Here is a 26,803-nt window from a genome sequence, read left to right as displayed (position 1 = left end):
CATCGGAGCTGTACAGCCTTAAATCATAATGTCTTCACAGGTCAGACAGTGGATTGGAAAGGGTTAACAACTAAAAAAAACTTTATCAAACTTATTTACTTTTTCTTTAGTCCCCATAGAAGACTTCTATCTTTTAGATGGCTTGCTTGTTGGTGGATGTAATGTATATTACATGCTCAGAGAGGTATTCCGGGACACTTTTATATTTTTAATAGAGATGAGCGAGCATACTCGCTAAGGACAATTACTCGATTGAACATTGCCCTTAGCGAGTATCTCCCCACTCGGAAGAAAAGGTTCGGCTGCCAGTGCGGGTGACAGGTGAGTTGCGGCGGTGAGCGGGGGGAGCTGGGGGGAGAGAGAGATCTCCCCTCCGTTCCTCCCCGCTCTCCCCCGCAGCTCCCGGCGGCAGCCGAATCTTTTCTTCCGAGCGGGCAGGTACTCGCTAAGGGCAATGCTCGATCGAGTTATTGCCCTTAGCGAGTATGCTCGCTCATCTCTAATTTTTAACTTTTGCTATTAATGACTGACAAATCAGCAAAAGATTATCTGCCACTTGGATCCTCACCAATCAGCTGATTCATGGTGCAACTATCACTATGGACAGTGGAGGAAGCAGAAAGAGCTGACCACTGCGCAGCGGCCTTGGTTGTTACTGCAGAGCAGCTCCAATTGAATTCAATCTTGCTTCCTTATCTCTATCTGGAGTTGTGTCCATCATGTCTCATGTTTCCCATTTTTTCTGCAAAAACATTAAACCATAGTAGATTTAATGAAATAGATTTTGGCATTAATCGTGAGACAGCAAATAGTTACTAAATTATCTAGAGGTATATCAATATCTTCCAGAAAAAAACTCCCTTGTTGTCCATGGTTATCCTATCTATTATAGCTCAGCTTCAATCATTAAGGTGCCTTTCACATGGAACAAAATATTCGGCAACAGCATTGTGCAATATACCGCCCCCAACTTCCGCCCCAAAATCAGTACTGCTAACTGTAGAAATAAATGTGTGGATGGTGCTCCAAGCCAAGAATTAGTCTAAGGCAAAGCATATAGAAGAGGACTCACCTAGTGTGGAATACCCCCCATCGGGTGACAGGCTTCCACAACGCTTGTCCAAGTTGGCCTTAAGTGAAGTTGGTTATCCGATCACCAAATCCCTGAGTATTAGACATGAGCGAGCATACTCGATAAGGCAAGCTCGAGCGAGTAGTGCCTTATTCGAGTACCTGCCCGCTCATCTCTAAAGATTCGGCTGCCGGCGGGGGGCGGGGGAGAGCGGGGAGGAATGGAGGGGAGATCTCTCTCTCCCACTCTCCCCCCCCCCTGCTACCCCCTGCTCACCCCTGCAACTCACCTCTCACCCGCGCCGACAGCCGAATCTTTAGAAACGAAGCTACTCGAATAAGGCACTACTCGCTCGAGTAATGTGCCTTAGCGAGTACGCTCGCTCATCTCTACTGAGTATGCCTTCATACACAGGGAGAGCAGCAATGGAAAAAGTATACCTCGGTCGTGTAAATAATAAAAAAAAAGGAAATAAAATAAAATTCTAGACTGTTTTTGTAATTTCAACTTTGAAACGTGTGAATTATTAGTGCTTTGACATTCTTCACATCTTTACGCATTTACACCACTTGTTAATGGGCTGCCATCAACCATTGCTGCCATTCACGCTCTACATGCCTCTCCCCATGCTTCTGCCACATGTGGATTTGGTTACTGGCAGAATTTTTACTATTTTCACCAAAATCGGCAAGTTAGCAGCTCGGATTTCGGGGCTAAGTATTCTGCAAGAGATTCCTCAACGTTACTGAAATGTCGAGCTTCAGTTTGCTACAGCCCATCATTCCTATTATGTGTTAGTCCAATGGGTGTACCTTGAAGCATCCCGTATTCATAGCTAAATCATCCTACCAATGCTCACTTCCAACAGTTATAGTTATATGAAGAAATTTATAAGAGAAGCTTCCATAAAGCCTTGTTCTGTTGCATTAAACTGCCATAGCGGCTCACAGTTATCTTGATTTCATATCATATCAACCGGGGATTTATTTTGTTTACTTTATTACTTTATCCCGCTTCCCACACAACAGTAGAGGTGATAATTTGGTTTCAATTAAGGGAATAAATGTTGAATGGGATCCGTCCCTCCTGCTATTTGCATAAAAAGTTACTGGGAACACGCCAAGATTAAATTGAAGAAGCACGCTACCAAACAGAACATACAGTAGCTATTATGGCAAAGTATATTCAATGGAAAAAAGCCACCGATGAGCCGTAGTAATATCCTACCGCAATGTGTCAAGCGAAAAAACACAACTCAGCCAATTCTAAAGATCAGCATGAGTTATATTATATTAACGAAAGCGTCTTTCGCGTACGGCCGCGCCATATTTTACATATATAGCATAAATAAAATAAAGTTTACGTTTTGAATATCATTGTCTTTTAAGCCTCTTTGTTCCAGAACCAAAAGACATCTGCTTAGTTGGCAATTATAAAGTTCACCTTAACAGGTCATTGGGAAAGGGCAATAGAGAAGAATAAACCCGAGTCAGAGATGTCCATCTGATCCGGCGCACTGCATCAGCCACTTCCCCAGAAGCCAATAGCCAGATCTCATTTTATGCTTGAGTAAAGGGAATCTGCCCTTGCAAACACAGCTTTCTCTGATCCACATGCTCATTATACTAATGTCAAGCACGACATGGGAAACAATGACATATAGTCCACTCTGGAATTCAACAAAAGCCAGCTATTTTTAGTTTATTCATCGGATCAAGCCATGCAATGGTTGGGTAGGTTTTAGAAATTTTGGAATTTGTGTCACAACTGATAAAGAACCGGGCCATGATAGACAATATAACTCAATCATTTAGAATGGTCTGGCCATTTAATTCGGTTAAAATAAGACTTTTAATACGTTTTAACTTTTGGCATCTAGCTGATATATTACTCACTCTTCTGTTTATGGCATCTAGCACCTCAAATATATAGAAGGCCTGCGGTACGTTGGCCAATCCCCTCCCTTACATAATCAGACTAAGCAAAGGTAGAGGCCGGCTTCACATGGGCATATTTGGGCATGCCTAATTTGCGTGCGCTATATGCAGAGAACAGAAGCACTCGATTTCGATGGGTTCATTCACATATACGTATTTGGGTCACGCAAAAAAAAATGGAACCTCCTCCATTGAAATATATATCCATGGAACACTGCATAATTCCACTGCCAAAAGAACACATGTGGAACTGCAGTAGGGTAGGCCAATGGGCTCGCAAAATAGCATTGTTCATTCCGCAAAACGCTATACTCAGAGGAGTAATTGAAGCTCCCGGGCCCCAATGCAAAACCTATAAAAGGGCCCCCAACTATAATGCTTTATTCATAGTGCTGGGCCCCCTATATGGAGAAGAGACACCTTATGGACCCCCTTAGGCTCCTGAGCCTGCAACCCCTAAAGTTACGCCATTGATTCTACCCTACCCAACTAATGGATAACAGATTGCCTAATTCCAAGCTCTATGGGAGCGAATCGTTCAAATTACATCCATTATTTCGAAAGATCATCTTCCCCCCAAAATAGGACTAACTACCGTATATACCGGCGTATAAGGCGACGGGGCGTATAAGACGACCCCCCAACTGTCACCTTATACGCCGGTATTACAGTGGAGAAAAAAAAAATCATTACTCACCTCCCCCGTCGTTCTGTCGCGCTCCGGCAGGATGTCGCTCGCTCCTCGTCCCCAGCGCAGCATTGCTTTCTGAATGCGGGGCTTGAAATCCCCGCCTCCAGAAAGCTAATACACACGCCGTCAGCCAGTTACATCCATTCAATGACATCATTGAATGGCTGTGATTGGCTAAAACACACGTGGCTTCAGCCAATCACACTATTCAATGACATCATTGAATGGGTGTGATTGCTAACACACGTGCGCCTTCAGCCAATCACAGCCATTCAATGCTGTCATTGAATGGCTGTAACTGGCTGACGGCGTGTGTATTAGCTTTCTGGAAGCGGGGATTTCAAGCCCCGCATTCAGAAAGCAATGCTGCGCCGGGGACGAGGAGCGAGCGACATCCTGCCGGAGCGCGACAGAACGCCGGGGGAGGTGAGTAATGATTTTTTTTTTTTACACTTTTTTTTTTTGTATTACCGGCGCATAAGACGAGCAGATTTTTCGGGGTTCAAAAGTCGTCTTATACGCCAGTATATACGGTACATAGACTCATATAGCACTGGTTCCTGCTATCTGAATTCTACAATGAGCATCCACATCAAACACTCCACCATAAACTCAGAGCCCCATAGAAGAGCCACTGAATACAAATAAATAGCTACTAATGCCTAGAAATAGCCCAAGGCTTATAAACTAACTTTCCAGACTCAAACTGGTTAAATTCCCTGGTGGAGTGCTTGTTGTGCATGCTAATTGTAGAACTGAGTGATCTATTACAACTGTCAGGGGCATAAATAAAGGCTCAGGGGCCCTGATGCAAAAGGTGAGCTGCCCCCCCCCCCTCTATCTGTATCTGTACCCGTACCCATACCTAAACCATGCTGCACAGAGGCATAACTTGAAGCTTCTGGGCCCCAATGCAAAACCTGTAACAGGGCCCCCAACTATAATGCTTTATTCATAGTACTGGGCTCCCTATATAGAGAAGAGAGGCCTTATGGGCCCCTAAGGGTCCTAGGCCCGGGTGCAACCGCATTCCCTGCACCCTCTATAGTTACGCCCCTGACTACTGTGCTAAAACAATTTAGTCCTGGGAGACTTTGAGCTATTCACTTCCTTTACTATTTCCTGGGCTCTCATTGGTCCTCGGAATCCTGAGTTACCCCCCTCCATACATAAAAGCAGAGGGAACTTTTTCATATTATCTTGACAGTCCTTAGCATTAAACTATGTAGATAGTCCTATTTATTTATTTTTTTTTTTTTTGGGGGGGGGGGGCTTAATCTTTCGGAACAGTGGGAGTAATTTGAATGGTCTGCTCCCGTAGTGTTTGGAATTAGGCAATCTGTTATCCAATAATTGGTAGGGCAGGGTGTGAATACGAATGTGATGATATCACAGACATCCTTTGTTTTAATGATTGTGGAGAATTGAAACTTGGTTTGAGTTTAATCTATAAGTAATAAGGGCTGCGTTTTCGGAGTCTTTTCCGTGAGAGGGACCATCAGGAGTTACAATCAGCAGATGTATAGAAAGATAATAGATAAATGGTAGCCTTGATGGTAGTGAGGGAGTTCACACCTCACAGGTGGGGGATTCCCTGGCTGGTAGGTAGCACCTCTATTAACACAGACCTCCTCTTCTCCAAGAATATACTTTTAGCGGAGTGACTATTGCTGGTTGCAGTCACATTACATCAAATTCCTTTTGGGTATAAATTGCCATTAGAAGTATGGTGATATCACTTTTTTTTAATGATAATTAACAAAAGTTAAGTTTTTGGACTTTCCCAGTGACAGTGTTTCTTTATGGAATAATTCTTCAGTGCCTCAGTGGTTGGAGTATAGCAATAAAGTATACGTACAAAGTATACAAAGGATTCTATATACATCCCAAGCCTCTTTCACATGGGCGTTGCGATCCTCGTCCACCCGCATTGCGGGCGAAAATCGCACAAATGAGAGAAATCCGCACCCAAGTCGCGGCTAAATCTCAGATTTCCTATTTAGGTGGTCAGGTGTGGCATATATATGCCGCAACCTGGAATTCTGTTGGCTAGGAAAAAAGAGTTTAGCGATGCCAAACTCTCTCCGCCTCTCTCCCTCTACCTTTGATGGCTGATTGTGGCAATAGAAGCTCCCATAGAAGCCTATGGGAGCTGCTGGCAAAGGGAGAGGAGGGAGGGGAAGGGAGTTTAGCAGTGTGAGACTCTGCTAAAGTCCCTCCCCTTGGGGTTTTATGGGAGCTGATGGTTGATCGTGGCCAAAACCTGAGAAAACGTGAGAAAAACCTGATTTTCCGATACTCTGTCATGAGATTTTTATACTATGTGAGTCCATGTGGTGATGTGATTGGGATGAGGACTTTTGCCTGCCAAGGGTTTTGGTGGCATGTCACAGTATTGAATTAAATGTGTTTAATGAAAAATGAAAGACCTGAACTAAATTACAGTAAAGGTCAACTGGACCCATCTGAATGACTGTGACTTATGGGATCTATGGGGAATTATAGGCAGCTATGACTTTGGACAGATAGGAATAGCAAGCAACACTGACCAATGAAACCAATTGTGGTGGTAAGTCATAGGAGATAATCGGTCTAAACATGCTTCCTATGGCAAGATGATATCCATTGGGTTGACTAATTTCAGAAATGGATATCGCCTACTACTCTTTTTACAATTATGGATACAACAGATACAATTGTGGATATCATAGATCCTATTGTTATGTCTGGCGGCTCTGGGGGTCTCCAGGCGGCGCAGAGGAGCCCCGGTTTTGGTGACCTCCCGTGATCTGGTATGACGACTCTGAGCGCGCTTCCGTGTGCAGGAAGTGTGCGCCTAGTTAGCCGGGTAGCCGGGGACGCGGCAGATTACCTCCCCGGGCTGCGTCCCCATTGCCATGACACCCAGGCGCGTTCCTTCTGTCGCTGCCTGTTTTTAGCAGGCGCCGGGGCTGCTCACTCCTGGCATCCTGTGGTTGAGTCCTGCTGCTGTCAGGCTCCCCGCCCCAATCAGCTGCTGGGTCGGGAGTTCTAACAGCCTTTAAACTGCTCCGTTTCCTCCTGACCTTTGCCAGTGTATGTTTGGTCTCCAGCTACATCCGCGTTACCTGTGTTTGACTCCTATTTTGACTCACTTGCTTCGGACCTGACTTTGCCTTCGCCTGACCCCTGGTACCTCGTTCTCTCCTGTTGCCGACCCAGATTGCCTGACCAGGCTTTGTGTTTACCTGTATTTGTCTGTGAGTCTGACTCCTGCCCCTCATCCCTAGCGAGCCTAGGGACTGTCACCCAGTTGTCCCCCTAGGGCCTAGCCTAGGGGGGCAAGTAGATAGGGACAGGGGTTGTGGGTAGGACTAGGGACTTCCAGTTACCCAGACCCCAGCATCCTGACACCTATAATGTCAGATAGCCCATATCTGACAAAGCCAATGTCAAGATGTTTTTAGATGGAACTATTATCTTTAAAAAAATGAATCTCATTCTAGGCGTATTGTAAGCGTAAATTTTACGCACGCCAAAACACGTGCAAATATGTGAAGGAGCCTTAAAGGGGTTGTCCCGCGAAAGCAAGTGGGGTCATACACTTCTGTATGGCCATATTAATGCACTTTGTAATGTACATTGTGCATTAATTATGAGCCATACAGAAGTTATTCACTTACCTGCTCCGTTGCTGGCGTCCCCGTCTCCATGGTGCCGTCTAATCTTCAGCGTCTAATCGCCCGATTAGACGCGCTTGCGCAGTCCGGTCTTCTCCTTTGCTGAATGGGGCCGCTTGTGCCGGAGAGCGGCTCCTCGTAGCTCCGCCCCGTCACGTGTGCCGATTCCAGCCAATCAGGAGGCTGGAATCGGCAATGGACCGCACAGAAGCCCTGCGGTCCACCGAGGGTGAAGATCCTGGTGGCCATCTTCACAAGGTAAGCATGAAGACGCCGGACCGCGGGGATTCGGGTAAGTACTATCTGTTTTTTTTTTTTTATCCCTGCATCGGGTTTGCCTCGCGCCGAACAGGGGGGCTATTGAAAGAAAAAAAAACCCGTTTTGGCGCGGGACAACCCCTTTAGGTAATGAAAACGTGTATTCTGACTATAAGATTCGCTCTCGTCTCCCCGTGCAGCATTAGTCAAGGATCTGCAGGTGCTTGGTGAAAATCGTCTTACTGAACTCAACGCCAATCCACAGGATATTAATACAATATTATTGTAGCGTAAGTGTTACACGGGAATCATAATATTAGTATAAGAAAAAGAAAACATAGTACTTCTTTTTTACCTTTTGACCCTCTGACCTGGATTTTAGCCTTTTTACTTATAACGAAGGGTAAATGATACGGCTCTGGCACCAAGGTCTACGTCTAATTCTGCAGAATAAATCACTCTGTGATAAGTGATACTGCCTGAGAGAGTACATAATACCACCAATACTTACCATAAAATGGGACGGCTTCCCTTCAAAATGCCACACCGTATAAAATATCTCATTTGTTACCTTGGGGTTTTTGTTATTCCTTAATCATTCCTTTGCCCAGAAAAATCTCCTTCTTGTAAGGACCAAGGAGTTAAAAGGAAATACAATAGGGAAATAAAGAAATCAAAACAACTTAAAGTCCATACAGATTGAAGGTCCTTATTGGGACGGGTTCAGACTAGTGTATGGAAACACGTCCATAATTCGGATCCGTACTACGGATGTGTTATAGATGACATTACAATCCGATGCCGTTAGAATTTATTCAGGATTGGCCTTTGTATATTTTATTTTTTGACTGGACCTGCTTGGGTCAGGTAGCCGGCTCAAGGTTGACTCGGCCTTCGAGGTTGGTAAAATGAGTACCCAGCTTGCTGGGGGGGTGGGGGTAAAAGATGACTGGGGAAGGCAATGGCAAACCACACCACAAAAGCAGTCTGCCGATGTGACGTCACCCTAGTGGTCCATCCTGTCTCGGTGCTTGCACCAGGGCACTTTACCTTTTCCTACCATTTACCCAACAGACAATTGTAGCAATACAGAGGCAAATACGGGAAAAATATGCCATGCTGCTTTTTTTTTTTTTTTTTAAATGACCGTGAAAAATACGGCAATTTGAACAAACACAGATTTATATTAGCTCTTTATTATGGTCCACAAAAACGGACGAAATAGGGACCTAAAACACACTTATCAGAAAGCTTTATGTATTAAAGGGGTTGTCCCACGCCAAACGTTTTTTTTTTTTATTCAATAGGCCCCCCGTTTGGCGCGAGACAAACCCAATGCATGTGTTAAAAAAAAAAACAGTTTAGTACTTACCCGAATCCCCGCGCTGCGGCGACTTCTTCCTTACCATACTAAGATGGCCGCCGGGATCTTCACCCACGATGCACTGCGGGTCTTCTCCCATGGTGCACCGTGGGCTCTGTGCGGTCCATTGCTGATTCCAGCCTCCTGATTGGCTGGAATCGGCACACGTGATGGGGCGGAGCTATGAGGACCAGCTCTCCGGCACGAGCGGCCCCATTCACCAGGGAGAAGACCGGACTGCGCAAGCGCGTCTAATCGGGCGATTAGACGCTGAAAATTAGACGGCACCATGGAGACGGGGACGCCAGCAACGGAACAGGTAAGTGAATAACTTCTGTATGGCTCATAATTAATGCACAATGTACATTACAAAGTGCATTAATATGGCCATACAGAAGTATATAACCCCACTTGCTGCCGCGGGACAACCCCTTTAAGGATAGTTAATACCAATACATAAGATTAAATGTTTTGAATAACAATCTATGCCAAAATTCAGCAGATGTATGACATCATGTTCTGGTGTGACTGTGGTGAACCCCAATTTCCTATACCGCGTAGCACACTAGGAAGATCTAGGAAGATGGCAGAGGTGGTGCCGTTTGGTCGGGTCGTCACATTGCAGTTTGTGGCGTGGAACAAGGGGCTTTCCAGTAAATTAATTTTCCCGAATAACAAGAAAAGTGTCTCCTTTGAGTTGACTTATTGCTGCTGCAGAACTCTATTTGTTGGTCACGGGATTGGATTTACCTGTGATTCCCGTGCTCACGCCATGTACGTTCCTCATCCACAGACTGAAATGGCTCTTTAGTGTGAAAACCTCATCACAAAATTACCCATGCGCTCTAGTTGAGTATCATATTATAGCCTACATCTATCACCCAGAATGGGGAATGGCTGAAAAAAGGGTTTCTCATCTTAAAGGACTCATAATATCTTTCCATTATACAGGCTGTACATTTGGTTCAATGGGGACTGCTTAAAGCAGCCCTCCGGGCTGCACCGCTTCTCTGTCTACCAGATGCACACTGAGTATTAGTATGCATCGTTAGTCTAAGACCCTACATGCTGATCTGACTGGTCTTTGTTGCTCTTATGGGCAACAGTGGTCAATCAAAGCAGATGTAGCGTCTTAGACTAATGATGCATACTAATGCACAGTATGCATCAGGCAGTCAGAGAGGCTGGTGTGGCCATCTTTGCTTCTCCAGGCCCAGAGGGTCGCTTTAATTTCCCCTGCAGGAGTGCAATACTTTTGGACAGTTGCAGCCAGGTCTCCCCATAGCTTATAGCTAATTACTGGGATTTCGGCAAAGGGGCAAGCTCTGATCCTCTTATCATCAAGAGCCCTATTTACAAAAAGATATTGTTCAAAAATTATAACTCCTTCAATGGACCACTTAGGTGCAGTGAATCTACTACTGAACTCGGATTGGACAGGTTAGGCAGAGTATTTTTCTAAATACCAGGCAACAATTAATAAGTAGAGATGAGCGAGCATACTCGTCCGAGCTTGATGCTGGTTCGAGTATTAGGGTGCTCGAGATGCACGTTACTCGAGACGAGCACCACGCGGTACTCGTCTCGATTAAACAAGCACTGACCATTGAATTCAATGGAGCCGGCAATACAGCCGGCTCCATTGAAAGCAATGGGCTGCCAGCGATCTCAGGATGAATTTTCGGGAAGGGCTTAAAAATATAAGCCCTTACCTGAAAATCATCCTAAAATGTGTAAAAAAAAAATAAATAAAAATATGTCAGCATAAAGATCGTTCTCCTCTACCATAGCTGTAACAGCTGTGGCAGAGAAGAACAATGTTAGCCCATTGAATTCAATGGAGCCGGCAATACAGCCGGCTCCATTGAAAGCAATGCGCTGCGGGCGATCGCGGGATGAATTGTTGGGAAGGGCTTAAATATATAAGCCCTTCCCTGCAATTCATCCTGAAATGTGTAACAATAAAATATATATATATACTCACCCGGTCCCGGCCGACGGAGTTCAGCGGCGGCCGGCGGCAGTTCTCTGAACTGCTCTCTGTAGTATTCAGCAGCCGGGGATTTAAAATCCCCGCCTGCTGAATGAGCTGCCTCTGATTGGTCACAGCCTGACCAATCAGAGGCAGTTTTACAATTTTACAATTGTGCCATCTGCTGGCTAGAGCCAGTACTGCGGTATGGGACATGCTGGTGAGGCCCCCGACAACAGAGCGGCCAGTAATATGCAGTAAGAATACCCTGCCGGACATCTTCTGACATTGGAGCTGTATAGCCTTTAATCAGAATGTCTTCAGACGTCAGACAGTGGATTGGAAAGGGTTAATGCACACGTGCACCACCTTGACAAACGGGTGATCAACAGGGATGCCCAGTAGCAGACCCCTACTAACCTACAACTAACCTATGGACAGGCCATCAATAGTTTACAAATGAACAACTACAATCATTTTTGAACCCTATAGTCCTGCAAAATTAATTTTGTAATGTTTATTTGTCATTGATTAACCCTTGTTTTCATAGAATCCTAGAATGGTAAAGTTGGAAGGGACCTCCGGGGTCATCGGGTCCAACCCCCTGCTCAGTGCAGGATCACTAAATCATCTCAGACAAATATTTATCCAGCATCTGTTTGAAGACTTCCACTGAAGGAGAACTCACCACCTCCCGTGGCAACCTGTTCCACTCATGGATCCCCCTCACTGTCTAATATCTAATCTGTATCTCCTCCCTTTCAGTTTCATCCCATTGCTTCTAGTCTTTCCTTGTGCAGATGAGAATAAGGCTGATCCCTCTGCACTGTGACAGCCCTTCAGATATTTGTAGACAGCTATTAATTCTCCTCTCAGCCTTCTTTTTTGCAAGCTAAACATTCCCAGATCCTTTAACCGTTCCTCATAGGACATGATTTGCAGACCGCTCACCATCTTGGTAACTCTTCTCTGAACTTGCTCCTGTTTGTTTGTCTTTTTTAAATTGGGGTGCCCAGAACTGGACACAGTATTCCAGATGAGGTGTAAGGGCTCAGTCAGACGAGCAAATTTTTCACACATGTATAGGCGTGTTTAAAAAACGGATCTATTAGAACCAAAGCTTTCCAGTGAAAGTGGTCACATGTCCGTTTTTTAGAAGCACTTAAACTTTTTACCTGCAAAAGATAGAACATGTGAGTGCAAATGTACCCGGTCATGCAATTTTTTTCTACACGTGATGTGCGATTTTCTTTTTTCGCGCCTAAGGAAGAGTAGAGGGGAATAATTACCTCTAGACTCTATGCTTCTCTTAATACATCCCAGAATTGTGTTTGCCTTTTTGGCTGCTGCATCACACTGTTGACTCATGTTCAGTCTATGATCTATTAGTATACCCAAGTCTTTTTCACATGTTCTGCTGCTTAGCCCAATTCCTCATTCTGTATGTGCTTTCTTCATTTTTCTCACCCAGATGTAGGACTTTGCGTTTCTCCTTGTTAAATACCATTCTGTTAGTCGACACACGCTATTCAAGCTTTTCTAGACCTTTTTGAATACTCTCTCTCTCTTCCCTCGTGTTAGCTATCCCTCCTGGCTTTGTGTTGTCGGCAAATCTGATCAGTTTCCCCTCAATTCCCTCATCTAGGTAATTTATAAAAATGTTGACCACCACTGGGCCCAGGACAGAGCCTTGTCGTACCCCACTTGATACATTCTTCCACTTGGATGTGCAGCCATTTATGACCACCTTTTTTTCATAATATCCAGCTAACCTATGTACAATCCTTTAGTTGTGACCAAATATATTTACACAGTATTACACAAGCTTCTACCACAACGTATTTACATGCGCCCCAAGGTAATCTTCATCTTCTATATATGTAATTAAGACTTGTTCGCAGAACATGTCCTTTTTAGACCATGTATCTTCCCATTGTTCGAACAAAACCCAATAAAGTACCATGTGCTACAATAAGAGAACATTCCATTCGGTCTGATAGGTACTTTTACATGGCAGATTCTTGAGACCATTTCTCTATTCATAAGCACAGATAAGATGATGTTTAACAAATTGTACTTTTCACATAAGTTGCCGTTCATATAATGATGGGTTTTAGCTCATTTCTGAATAGAGGATGATTGCCTGAAATGTGATTAATATGCAAGTGAATCCTTAGTAATCTGCACCTATTGTGTCATGTGCCAAGAACTCTCTGGTGATTGAGACCATCTGCCTTCTGTGACACTGCTGACATTCATGTTCAATATTCTGGACAGTGAAGCGCTCATTAAATTACATTATAGTTGTATCCAGCTACAATTGTAAAGTTCCATATTTTGCTTTAATTGCTTTAATTTCTTAATAATATAATGACTCTCGTCTCTAATATCAAAATTCATTGGTGTCATACAGGCCCATTTATTTCTGCAAAATACCATGACTAACATTGAAATATGCAGTGTGAAACTCACAGGAATTGTAACACTAAGTCCAAAGCTTTTGGGCTAAAAGTAGGTGACCCTTTGAGTCTGTGGATGTAAATCTTATATGTACCTCCCCCCATCGTTCCTGCAGTGCTGCTAAACAGTCCTCCCGTTATAACCTTATAATGGGTGGACTACTTAGCAGCACTGCTCAATTCATTCAGCAGCGAGTTTCAGTGCTGACACCGGGGGAACGACGGGGTAGGTAAGTATAACATATCCCTGGACTCAGCAGCTCACCTACTTTTAGCCCACATATTTAGCTTATATGGCTAAAAGTAGGTGACAGAGTTACTTTAAAGACCAAACATAAAATAAGCTACATGCATCATCTGCACAATGTGTGGAAATTCTCAGGATCAGTGTTACATCATTTACACTCACACACTGGCGAAACTCCAACAGAACTTGAAAACAGCAGATATAACTCATGGACAGACATAACATACTGACTGACAAATGCCCAAAATACTACCAAGCATACCCACACGCATAAACAAATGTAGATAGATATGATGCAAGGTAATGGTTCTTATTTTGCCCAAGATACTTAAGCCCGCAAGCCCACTTCAAGGGTCCTTGTTGTCTCGTGGGTCCCTACTCTAATGAGACAACTTCCACATGAAACCTGCATGCGGGGCGATCGTCCCAACAGGGACAGCCCCACATGCTGGAACCTAGGGACCTATCTAGACTTAGATGACAAATAAAACATAGCAAGACTGAACACCACTCACACCAACATACCAGAGATTTGCATACGACACCGAACCCCAAGCACCCTGAACAGGACAGTTCTCACGACATGTCTGACACATGCACAGACATGTAAGAACATGACACTGTTCACACTGAACAAACAGAGGAAAATCCAGCAGTCTCTATCAGAGGAAGTCCACAACCAGCCAGCTCAATCAACCATCACCTGTGGGGCTGCATTGCTGGAAACCCATATAGAACAACAGATCCCAGCAGCACACCTAGAATCAGATTGTAGCTGAAATTATTCCAGTGTACTTTATAAAATTGTGCTTTATTGTAACGTTCTTTACAGATATAGAGCTTTATAGCGCTCTTACAGTCATGGATTTATAAAGTTAAAGGGGTTGTCCCGCACCGAAACGTTTTTTTTTTTTTTTCAATAGCCCCCCCGTTCGGCGCGAGACAAACCCGATGCATGTGTTGAAAAAAAAAACGGATAGTACTTACCCGAATCCCCGCGCTCCGGTGACTTCTTACTTACCTTGCGAAGATGGCCGCCGGGATCTTCACCCTCAGTGGACCGCAGGTCTTCTGTGCGGTCCATTGCCGATTCCAGCCTCCTGATTGGCTGGAATCGGCACACGTGACGCGGCGGAGCTACGAGGAGCAGCTCTCCAGCACGAGCAGCCCCATTCAGAAAAGAAGAAGACCGGACTGCGCAAGCGCGTCTAATCGGGCGATTAGACGCTGAAAATTAGACGGCACCATGGAGACGGGGACGCCAGCAACGGAACAGGTAAGTGAATAACTTCTGTATGGCTCATAATTAATGCACGATGTATATTACAAAGTGCATTAATATGGCCATACAGAAGTGTATACCCCAACTTTGTTTCGCGGGACAACCCCTTTAAAATGGTTGTAAAAAGACAAGTGCATCAAGATGGAAAAAGATGTCGATGAAAGGAACTGCTGTGAGCAAGCCTATTGGTTTCAATGGGGTATTTCGGTACATAATACGCACCAAAATAGGACATACTGTGTTTTTTTTTCACAAAACCAAAAATGTGAAAAATATGCTGCTGTGAATGAACCCATTTGAAAACAATGGATTCTAGTTGCCACTATTACCTGTGTAAACAATACATTCCTGTGAATGTGCCTTATTGCCACAGTTTCACAGTTCTTAGGGCTCCTTCATGTTAGAACGTGGAGAATAGAACCCATTGATTTCAATGGGTTCATTCTCACTTCTTTCTTCTGCCCCTATGGGTGCAAAAAAGATAGGGCCTGCTTTATTTTGTATTTGCGTACCAAAGAGCCCCATGGAGGTCTACGAGACATGTATATCTGCATGTTATAGGCTATAGGACATACTTTTTATCAGGAAAAAAAGCTTGATAAAAAGTCCTTGCATGTTTGAGTCCCAATCCATAGAGGTCTGGCAGCACCAGACTTCCCTGATCGCTTTCTTAGTCATCTGACGGAGTGTTCATAAAGCCATCTGCCAGAACCTGATAGAACTGTGCAGCTGACAGTTCTGCCTCCCTCCTACCCAACTCCTTGGGCAATCTGTGCTACACTAGCACAAAGATGCTACACTTCTCACACCACACCAAAGATGAAGTCACAGATCAGATGAGGCCATGTTCATATAGTCACTTTCAAAGGAGCAGCTAAGCTGAGCACTAAGGCCACTGAGTTACAGTATGTCCTGTAGGTCTGGATGATCTGGGGCTGCTTGCTGTCACTATGATGCTCTGAGCTCTATGATTGGCTGCAGCAGTCTGTAACATTTCACATACAGACTGCTGCAGCCTGTAAAAAATATGTTACAGCAGAAACCCAGAGTTATTGACAAGAGATGTGCGGGGTCCCCGGAGAGGTGAGTATTAACTCATTTGCTATTTTCCAGCATGGGGGGACCTGTTTATACAATAGAAATTTATGTTGGGCAACCCCTTTGATGTTCCTGAGGAGATGCAATAATCATCTTATTGGAGAGGGTGGCCATTGACATTCGGCTCTTCCAGACCTGAAAAGAGTAAAACTACGACTGACTCCAAGCACTGAGATGTGGATTTAGTTAATGTTAGAATTGTTTGCATTACAGAGGGTGGACAAAAATATGAAAACACCGTACAAAATGCACAGGACTTTATTCATTAGCACTGAGCTGCTTTTTTGACTCCTGCTTGGCTGAGAGCCTTCCCACCAAATTTATGTTTACTTCACCTCTTGCCCTGCTCTGGTTGTTTTTGGGAGCCAGCTGGTCACAGCAGCTGAGTGGCTCAAACCCACGACTAATGGAACCTTGATTCTCGCGCAGATGTTTATTTCTGGCTGGCAGCATCTGTATCATATTACAACTCTATACATGTCTTATTGTAATATGATTTAGAATCCCATGTAACCTAAGGCACGCATTTCCTATTGTGTTTCCATATTTTTGTCCACCCCTGTATGTTTGAAAGTATATCCATTTGTGAAGTATCCCGGGTCTAGCAGTGGGATGTAGACTTTTGACAACCATCTAACTGAGTTCTGTGCATAAGGAAACGTGTAGAATAAACCTTTGTTATTAGATGCATTCATTATAAACTATACTACTTCCATTGATACAATAACACTTCTATTACATAAATGACCTAATAAATAATTGTTAATAGAGCAGTAAACTTGAGAGGTTTCCCAGCAAGTATAGTCAGTATTTATGAAAACGTGATCAGATTAATGATGGCTAATAACACCCATCCCTTATGCCTCATTGTGTTATTCCTTCCCCTCACTGTGTATCTTTTACGTCTACAAGAGAAATAAATCATATACCTTCATATATACAAAACACCCAACACCGAGTAGATTCAGTTGGCTCTAATCTCAATTTATTCGTACCTCGCAGCTACAAAATACTAATTATGAACCAATTTTCTAACTGCTGACAATTTCCCTTCTCAATCTGACACCCAGGATGTTGAATCACAGCTAGAACATATCTAACCTTGAAACTAGTTGCCTCAGGCGAATCTTAGAAATGTGAATGGAAACACAAATATCAATGTCGCATTTTACTTTTATCACAGATTCTGGCCCGACGCAATTTTCTCAATAGGAAAACCTTTTTTTTCTTAATTATGAAGGAACAAAACTCTTAATACCGATTCTGCGAAATCTGATCTAGAACGTTGCATAACAATCACAGGAAGGAAATGAGAAAAAGGACCTCTATCAAGGAAATGTCCATTTGGTGTTAGATGACGCATGCATTGGTTCGTGTATTTAATATGAAGACACTTGCCATATCCATATTTGTAGCACTTCAATCTAAAGCCCGTACGATTCACCGAATCTGACGTCTACAATGTATCACTATTTAAACATCTGCTCTAAATTAGGATGGTCAGAGTCTCCTGAGTGCTCTCCTTGTCCATCATTAGTCGTACAAGTGGCAACCAGTCATTGGGCCTCTTGTGGCGTAGAGTGTTATGGCAGCAGAATCCAGTCCGAAGCTCTCGCACATGATATGAAGGTTGTGAGTTCAATCTCTGCAAGGTTCAGGTAGCCAGCTCAAGGTTGACTGAGTTGGCTACCTTCCAACACTCCATCCTGCCGAGGTCGGTAAAATGAGAACCTAGCTACCTGAAAGCACCGTGGTATAAGTTGGCGCTATACTAATAACAAGTCCCTTTGCCTTCATCCCTTCTCCGCCCATCCTTGCCAACATTTGCACCTTGCTTACAACATACTGCTATGTAGAATACAGTCTGCCGATTTTCCTGTGCCGTTGGATGCCCATAGTCCTTCAATAACTGTTCACAACTATTTCTCCCTAACTCCCATGAACAAGTAAACAAGTAGTCATTTACTTTACATAGTGACAGTGCTTCAAATTAGAATGGTCAGAGCCTGCTAAGTGCTCTCCTTGTCCATCCTTATTCGTACAGGTGGCAACCAGTCAACCAGTCAGTGGAGAAAGAAGTGAGGAGACATCTCTGGTGGTCATAGTAACATAGTATGATAGGCTGAATGAAGACAATGTCCATCTAGTTCAGCCTATTTCCACCCTCTAGTGGATCCAGAAGAAGGCAAAAATCCCAAGAGGCAGAAGCCAATAAGCCTATTTGGGGGAAAATTCTGTCCCCCAACATCACCTGTTGGGCAAAAGGCAGGAGGCCCCAACCACATTTGAAACTGTCTTGTCCTTCAAAAATTGGCCGATTTGGATCCTGCTCACAATCTCAAATGGTCTAACTACAGTTTCCCAATAGATGTGATCCGGGTACACTCCTTTATATAATGTTTAGACACGCCATTATGGGAAATGTTGTTTGTGTTCTTTTACAAAAGACAAGTCGTTAGAGATGAGCGAGCGTACTCGCTAAGGCAAATTACTCGAGCGAGTAGTGCCTTATGCGAGTACCTGCCCGCTCGTCTCTAAAGATGCGGGGGAGAGCAGGGAGGAACGGGGGGGGGGGGGGATCTCTCTCTCACTCTCTCCACCCTGCTCACTCCCGCAACTCAACGCTCTCCCCCGCCGGCACCTGAGTCTTTAGAGACGAGCGGGCAGGTACTCGCATAAGGCACTACTCGCTCGAGTAGTTTGTCTTAGCGAGTACGCTCGCTCATCTCTACAAGTCGTTGATTTATTTTTTTGACAGCAATCAGTCGCTCAGGTAACTGTATTAGTGAATGAGAATGACTAAGGGTGCATTCACACTAACGTATTTCGGCTCGGTTTTCACGCCGAGCCGATGTACGTTGTCCTCGTATGCAGGGGGGGGGAGGCTGGAAGAGCCCAGGAGCAGGAACTGAGCTCCCGCCCCCCCTCTGCCTCCTCTCTGCCCCTCTGCACTATTTGCAATGGGGAGAGGTGGAACGGGGGCGGGGCTAATTCACGGCACTTAGCCCCGCCCCTGTCCCGCCTCCTCTCATTGCAAATAGTGCAGAGGAGCGGAGAGGAGGCGGAGAGGGGGCGGGAGCTCAGTTCCTGCTCCTGGCTCTTCCCCCCCCCCCCCCCCCCCCTGCAGATGAGGACGACGTATATCGGCTCGGCGTGAAAACCGAGCCGATATACGTTCGTGGGAATGCAGCCTAAACTGAACGATTAGCAAATGAGCCAATAGTGATTTTCACGTGAACGAATTAGCATTCAAACGTTGCCTGTGTTTACACTGAATGATTATCGTTCATTTTCGCTCATTTAAATAAGTTTTTGAAAAATAATCATTCCTTCTAAGAGTCCTTTTAGGCGATCCAATGAGTCATCAATGATCTCCGTCATCACTAACTCGTTTGCCTCTTATGCAGCCTCTTTAGACAAGCAGATACATCGTTGGCTCATTCAAAAAAGAATCATTCAGAATGGTTCAGTCTTTCGCATTCTCTGCATAATTGAATGAGAGGGAATGAACAAGCGCTGTTTAAACTCAACAATAAGTGAATGGGCCAACGATAATTTTTATGCCTGCAGAAAATGAACGATGAATGAAAAGTGAATGATTCTCATTTGTTGTGGGCCAAACTATTGTTGCTCACTTTCACTTGTTTGAAAGTTTTTTTTAATGATAATCGTGGAGAAAAACAGAGGAACATTATTATAAGGCGGACTAGGGTATCGGGGGAGGGGAGGGGAAGGATTTCACGCGTCTTCTGGAGTTTATAACTTATCTAAAACATTTCGGAGCATTTTTGGAGCGCTCTTTCCATGATTTTATATATAGATACTAGCGTACCCGTCGCGCGTTGCTGCGAAGACAGACATACATACATACTTCGTTTTTATATATCTAGATGACGGCAGCAGCGACCACTGAGATTTTGTAGGCCGCTGCTTCCCCCTTGCAGGCTGAATAAAATAGCCGTTGTGTGGAACATCCAATTTATCCGGCTGCTGTGGCTTCTTGGGAAGATAGCCTAGTACTTGTTTGCCCACTTCCAACTCCAATGGAGACTGACTGTAAATGGCTGGCGTGCTCTAGTATTTATGGTTTCAAGCTGTACGTGTCATTGCATACAGTCTATCTATCTATCTATCTATCTATCTATCTATCTATCTATCTATCTATCTATCTATCTATCTATCAGGGTTATTGCATACAGTCTATCTATCTATCTATGACATCAGGAAATGAGAGAATTAGATTTTGTAGGCCGCTGCTTCCCCCTTGCGGGCTGAATAAAATAGCCGTTGGGTGGAACATACAATTTATCCGGCTGCTGTGGCTTCTTAGGAAGATATCCTAGTACTTGTTTACCCACTTCCAACTCCAATGGTAATTGGCTGGCGTGCTCTAGTGGTTCCAAGCTGTACGTGTCATAATAGAGCCTTAATGACATCACAATGCAGCTTTATAGAACATGTTGGACGCTAATTCTTTTGCGCATAGAATTGAATAATCGAGTTGGGACCCATTAGCGTTTCCTATTTATGACATAATCAATGCCCGTGCCAAATTTCAAGTTTCTATGTGAGAAAATTACATTCCGTACGTAAAATTTGGAGGCTAATTCTTTTGCGCATAGAATCTCGAATAATCGAGTTGGGACCCATTAGCGTTTCCTATTTATGACATATTCAATGCTCGTGCCAAATTTCAAGTTTCTATGTGAGAAAATTACATTCCGTACGTAAAATTTGGACGCCAATTCTTTTGCACCTAGAATTGAATAATCGAGTTGGGACTGATTAGCTTTTCCTATTTATGACATATTCAATGCTCGTGCCAAATTTCAAGTTTCTATTACATCGCGAAGCGAGAGAATTCGGTTCCGTACGTAAAATTTGGACGCTAATTCTTTTGTGCATAGAATTAGTATATGAGGAGGAGGTCGTCTTGTGTAATATATTAGTATATGAGGAGGCGGTGCGGTCGTCTGTGTAATATATTAGTATATGAGGAGGAGGTCGTCTGTTTAATATATTAATATATGAGCAGGAGGTCTCACAATGCAGCTTTATAGAACATGTTGGGGCATGTTCAAGGGCGTCCGATGTTGATGACATCAGTGATGACATCACAATAGCAGGTGGCTTACTTATTCGATCTACGTGGGGGGGGGGGCGTAACTTTCGACGCTCGCGCGCGCGCCATTTATCGTAGGATATTTGTACTATGCCTATAATCTTCCCAGGAGTGTACTCAACAACTTCCCAAAGTTTCATGGCGATCGGATGAATGGTGTAGTAGCACATAAAGGACAAACACGCACGCACGCAGACAGACATACATTCAATTTTATATATATAGATTGTGATAACATCTGTATAACACAAGTCAAAACCATTCCAAGTATTTCAAAGAAAACATAAAGCTCTCTCTTTTAAAGGATGGATCCATAATTACTCTGCGACTGTATAATTGTTTTATAATTATGCTACAAGTGATAATTGCATTTGGTTCACTATATATTGTCTTGGTTTGCACGTTCCATGCTACAATTAAATTGCTGTTCCGTGATATTCATTACCTACTGACAAGGTGCTATGTAAAGACACAATGGACCGTGCATATATATAATTTGCATACACAACTTTCAGGAATATGTAGCCAATTGCCAGAATTACACAGCTATTTGTTATATAATTTCAGCACGGGAAGGTAACAGTATGAGATATGTTTTCCTAATTGCACAAAATTGTTCTCATTATTTCAATAATAATTACAAATAATGAGCAACAAAATAAAATTCTGTTTTTCTTTCTATGAGTCACGACCACAGCCAGTAGGGCAACTAATCACACCCTAGTTTTCATTGTCTTTGATAGGTGTGCCCATTGCAACATCATTGATATATCAGGCAACAACCCCAATTCCCAATTAGGCTTGACATCTAAGTGAATGTCCTGTTTGATAAGACTCTCCTCATAGTGTACAATGTCTTTACACGATATATCGTAAATCTGGGCAGTATAAGGCCACTCCCACACATCTGTATTTTACCGCGATTAATCATGGTATTTAAAGGGGTTGTCCTGAGAAAGCAAGTGGGGTTATACACTTCTGTATGGCCATATTAATGCACTTTGTAATATACATCGTGCATTAATTATGAGCCATACAGAAGTTATTCACTTACCTGCTCCGTTGCTAGCATACCCGTCTCCATGGTGCCGTCTAATTTCAGCGTCTAGACGCGCTTGCGCAGAAGGGTCTTCTCCCTTCTCTTGGGTCTTGGCACAAGTGGCGTTCTGGCTCCGCCCCATTCTACTCGTCATTGCGTAGCTCCGCCCCGTCACGTGTGCCGATTCCAGCCAATCAGGAGGCTGGAATCGGGAATGGACCGCACAGAGCCCACGGTGCACCATGGGAGAAGACCCGCGGTGCATCGTGGGTGAAGATCCCGGCGGCCATCTTGGTAAGGTAAGTAAGAAGTCGCCGCAGAGCGGGGATTCGGGTAAGTACTAAACTTTTTTTTTTTTTAACCCATCCCTTGTGTTTGTCTCGCGCCGAACGGGGGGCCTATTGAAGAAAAAAAAAAAGCTGTTTCAGCGCGGGACAACCCCTTTAAGTAGTTAACAGTTATTTAAAGTGTTAACAGTTCTGACAAGCGTTGCGGCTCGTCGGAACTGCTGCCGCCGGGTGCCCGCTGTAAGAAACAGCCTGCACCCGACGTTCAGGGGGCCCGTAGAGTGTCCCACGATGAGATCGCGGGATGCTGTGCAGTTGCTAGGCAGCCGGGGGCCTTCTGAAAGGCCCCAGGGCTGCCTATGCAGAGCGCCTATCAAGCGCACGGCCTATTGGTGCTCAGCATAGACAGCCCTAGGGCCTTTCAGAAGGCCCCCGGCTGCCTAGCAACTGCACAGCATCTCGCGATCTGACCGGACAGGCTTCTATCAGGCTTGATAGAAGCCTGCCCGGTCCCTGCACAGTATGATGTCATGCCATAGCATGACATCATACTGTGCAGAACAGATTGTTCGTATCTTACGAAATTCGTAAGTCGAATGTTCGCAAGTAGGGGACTATCTGTATTCGTAATCCCACCAAACCTCATCTCAGCACCGATTTGTAATATAAGGTCCGCACACTCCGCGCTCGGTTCAGATCTCCCTGGGTTTATTATGCAATAATTAATTCCATTAAATCTATAATAAATATGTTAATTTTTAAACCATTTTGTTATGATTTTTGCTGTTAATGCTACAGATTTTCGATGATACTGGGTGGAAACAGTTGAGATGTAACAATATATTTCCCACATATAAAACGAGGCATGCAGGCGAATCCTTAGAATTCACAGAATTGGGTTTTGGGTGTTATTTTGGAGACAATTAGAAAGACATTACAAAGCCCAGAATGAGTGGATGAGTCGGCTATTGCTGAACTGTTCTTCACTCGGTGTTAAAATTGTCTTTGAGTGAAATCCCTCGAGACGGCTCAGCACTACGCCAATTTACTTCACAGCGGTGAAGCTGGGTGTCCGTAACCCTGCAGCACTTCAGTGGCTGGAAACATCTGCCAGTTAGTAATGCCAAGTCCTGTCAGTTGTGTGAACATTGGACTCTTAGTAGCGCACATGAAAGATGCGTTCAACAGGGGGCAGTCACTGTGACAGAGCGCTAATTATTAGGCACGAGGAGCTCCTCCACACATATTTGGATTCCTTTTCAGCTCGGAAACCAAAATCCAGACGTTGTAAATTGACAAACACTTCACCGAGGGCTTCAGGAAGACAACACCTCGTGCGAGAGGCTGCTACCATGTCATTGCTTCAAGGATGATCAGAAGATCCCAGAGTGTTTCCAACTACTTGACATCCGAACCCCGTTGTCTGATTACATATTATCTGATAACCACTCAACTGTCAGGGAAGACATATCCATCAGGTCCTGTTTAGATCATCTTCCTTTAATCTTAGACCTTACTTCAGCACTAGTAATGCGATGGAACATGGCGCTACCCATGTTACCAATTTTACAATTTCCTATGCAAAGAATGTGTTAAAAAAAATTCTTCTTTAACCCTTTCCAATCCAATTTGTATCCTGGTTTTCCTAGGGGGCTTACTCTTTTTCTGCCGTTATACAACGACGCTATCTGCTGGCTAAAGCCAGTACTGCATGAGGTGACACGTTGGATAGGCTCCGACAGCAGAGAGGCTGGCAATATACAGTAAGAGAACCCCGACGGATGTCTTCCAACATCGGAGCTGTACAGCCTTAAATCATAATGTCTTCAGAGGTCAGACAGTGGATTGGAAAGGGTTAAGAGTCCGTTTACAGCAAATGACTTATCGTTTCAACGAGCCAACGATGTCAGAGTCACCCGGGCAGTCTGTTTATACAGCAGATATATCGTTGGCTCAGTCATGCAAGAAATCATTTGGCTGTTCATATTCGCTGTATAAGGCTTCTTTCACACGAGCGATTTCACGGCCGGCCGATATACGCTACGTTGGGAAAGAAAAATCTGGTGAACGGAAGCACTAATCAAACATTTGTGCACCCGTTCATATGACCTGGTGAGGCCGGCACAAATGCTCCGAGCTCACCTGGCCATCACCCATTTCCCCTCCCCATCGCAGGCTCACCTGTCGTTCCTCCCCCACTCGTTCTGTGCAATGGGAGGGGGCGGTGCGGGGGTGAAGCTAAGCGCCGGCCTGCCCTGCCTCCTCCTATTGATGGCTATGGACAAGGGGCGGGGAGAGGGTGGGCACTTAGCTTCGCCCACATCCCACCCCTTTTCCATAGACTCACAGATTTTGGCCATGTAATGCAAGCAGAGTCGCTAGAAAAAAATCTATAATGCTTGGACAGATCAGTGGCACGAACATTGCATATATTAAACTAAGGGCTCCTGCAGACGAGAGTCTGCATATATAGGCTCACAATAACATGATGTAATAGTCTTGGAGTCTTGGAGTGCGGGAGAATGTTTTTTCTTCACTACCTTTGTGTATATTTCTTCTTCCGAAACTCCAGCGGTGTTTCTTGAACCTTCCCCATCATGCTCTCCCTTAGTGGATGTCTATTGGGTGGAGTATCCACCTGCAACACCTAGGAGACATGCAAGGACTGTGGGTGTTGGGGCCATTGGGGTTGGGTCCAGGTAAGTCCCCCACTGTTATTTTTTTGCATTGTTTGTGTGCCTCCTGACTTTGTTATACTGTTGGTCAGTATGGCGCCTTAGTGGGGAGTTTTGTTCTTGTCGCCATCTATATGACTCACATATTAGAAAACTGACAAAGTATGGAGAAAACGGGTTAATCCAAATTATAATATCAAACACAACAGCTACTGTTCTACTTGGGTCATTCTTCTTTGTATTTGCATACATTGATGGGCGTGATGTCCTCAACGTCACTCATAGTGTTCATATATCCGTATCCCGTCTTCAGGTCTGTCATCAGTATCTGTAATTATTGTTGAGTGTATTTGCAGACAAGTTCACCGAGCGCATTGGATGACACTGCCAGCGTGAAGAACGCACATTACTTACACTATATACACTGCCATCAGACAGTAATGGCGACTATGATTGGGGATTACATCACAGAGGTTGCAGTATAAGGCGTTAGTCAGACGGGCGTTTTTAGCCGCGATTTGCGCATGCGCATGCGTCCGGCGATTTTTTAAAACCATTGCTTTGCAATGGTATCGGACAGATGAGCGCTTTTTATGCGCTCGTCCGATAAATTATAGAACAAAAAATCGCAGATCGCACCTATCTGCGATCTGCGATTCCTGTTCTCTTCTCTGTATGCGCTCAATGGGGCCAGCGGCAGCAGCGCCGACCCCATTGAGAACATATAGAAGACAAATCATTCTTCTCTGCCACAGCTGTAACAGCTGTGACAGAGAAGAACGATGTTTGCCCATTGAATTCGATGGAGCCGGCAATACAGCCGCTCCATTGAAAGCAATGGGCTGCCGGCGTGCGCGGGGTGAATTGTCAGGAAGGGGTTAAATATATAAGCCCTTCCCTGCAATTCATCCAGAAATGTGTTAAAATAAAAAAAAATTGTATACTCACCTTTCCGCTGCAGCCGGAGTCCAGCCGCGGCCGCTGTCAGTTCTCCTGAACTGCTTCTCGGCACTATTCAGCCGGCGGGGCTTTAAAATCCCCGCCTGCTGAATGATCTGCCTCTGATTGGTCACAGCCCTGACCAATCAGAGGCTGAAAACACTCACACACCCATTCATGAATTCATGAATGGGTGAGTGACTGCTGCCTCTCAGCGCTGAGCCAATCAGGGGCAGGTCTGACTCACATCCATTCATGAATTCATGAATGGGTGTGAGTGAGACATGCCTCTGATTGGCTCAGCGCTGAGCCAATCAGGGGGCAGGTCTGACTCATACCCCCTTCACACCCACTGCAGGACGGCCGCGCGGAGCTCCGGCTGCCGGGAGAAGCTGAGTACATATATATTTTTCATTTTTACACATTTTAGGATGAATTGCTGGGAAGGGCTTATATATTTAAGCCCTTCCCGACAATTCATCCCGGGCTCGCCCGCAGCGCATTGCTTTCAATGGAGCCGGCTCTATTGCCGTCTCCATTGAATGCAATGCGCTGGACAGCTCCGGCCCGTTTCTAATGAAACGCGGCTAGGAGCAGATTTTCGGGCGATTTGCGGGCGACTTGCGCGCACCGGTCACACGATTTGCGGATGCGCATCGGTCATGCGATCCGCAAATTGCGCGAAAAAACGCCCGTCTGACTA

The 26,803-nt window shown here is 44.6% G+C and overlaps 1 protein-coding gene across 3 annotated transcripts in view; it reads right to left on the bottom strand.

Annotated features, from left to right (window-relative positions):
• Window positions 1-26,803, bottom strand: part of EPHA5 (EPH receptor A5) — a 450,721-nt gene that overhangs the window by 267,237 nt on the left and 156,681 nt on the right. The window lies entirely within an intron of this gene.

This window comes from Eleutherodactylus coqui, chromosome 7 (assembly GCF_035609145.1).
Source record: "Eleutherodactylus coqui strain aEleCoq1 chromosome 7, aEleCoq1.hap1, whole genome shotgun sequence".
NCBI lineage: Eukaryota > Metazoa > Chordata > Amphibia > Anura > Eleutherodactylidae > Eleutherodactylus > Eleutherodactylus coqui.
This window is presented reverse-complemented; position numbering and strand designations above follow the sequence as displayed.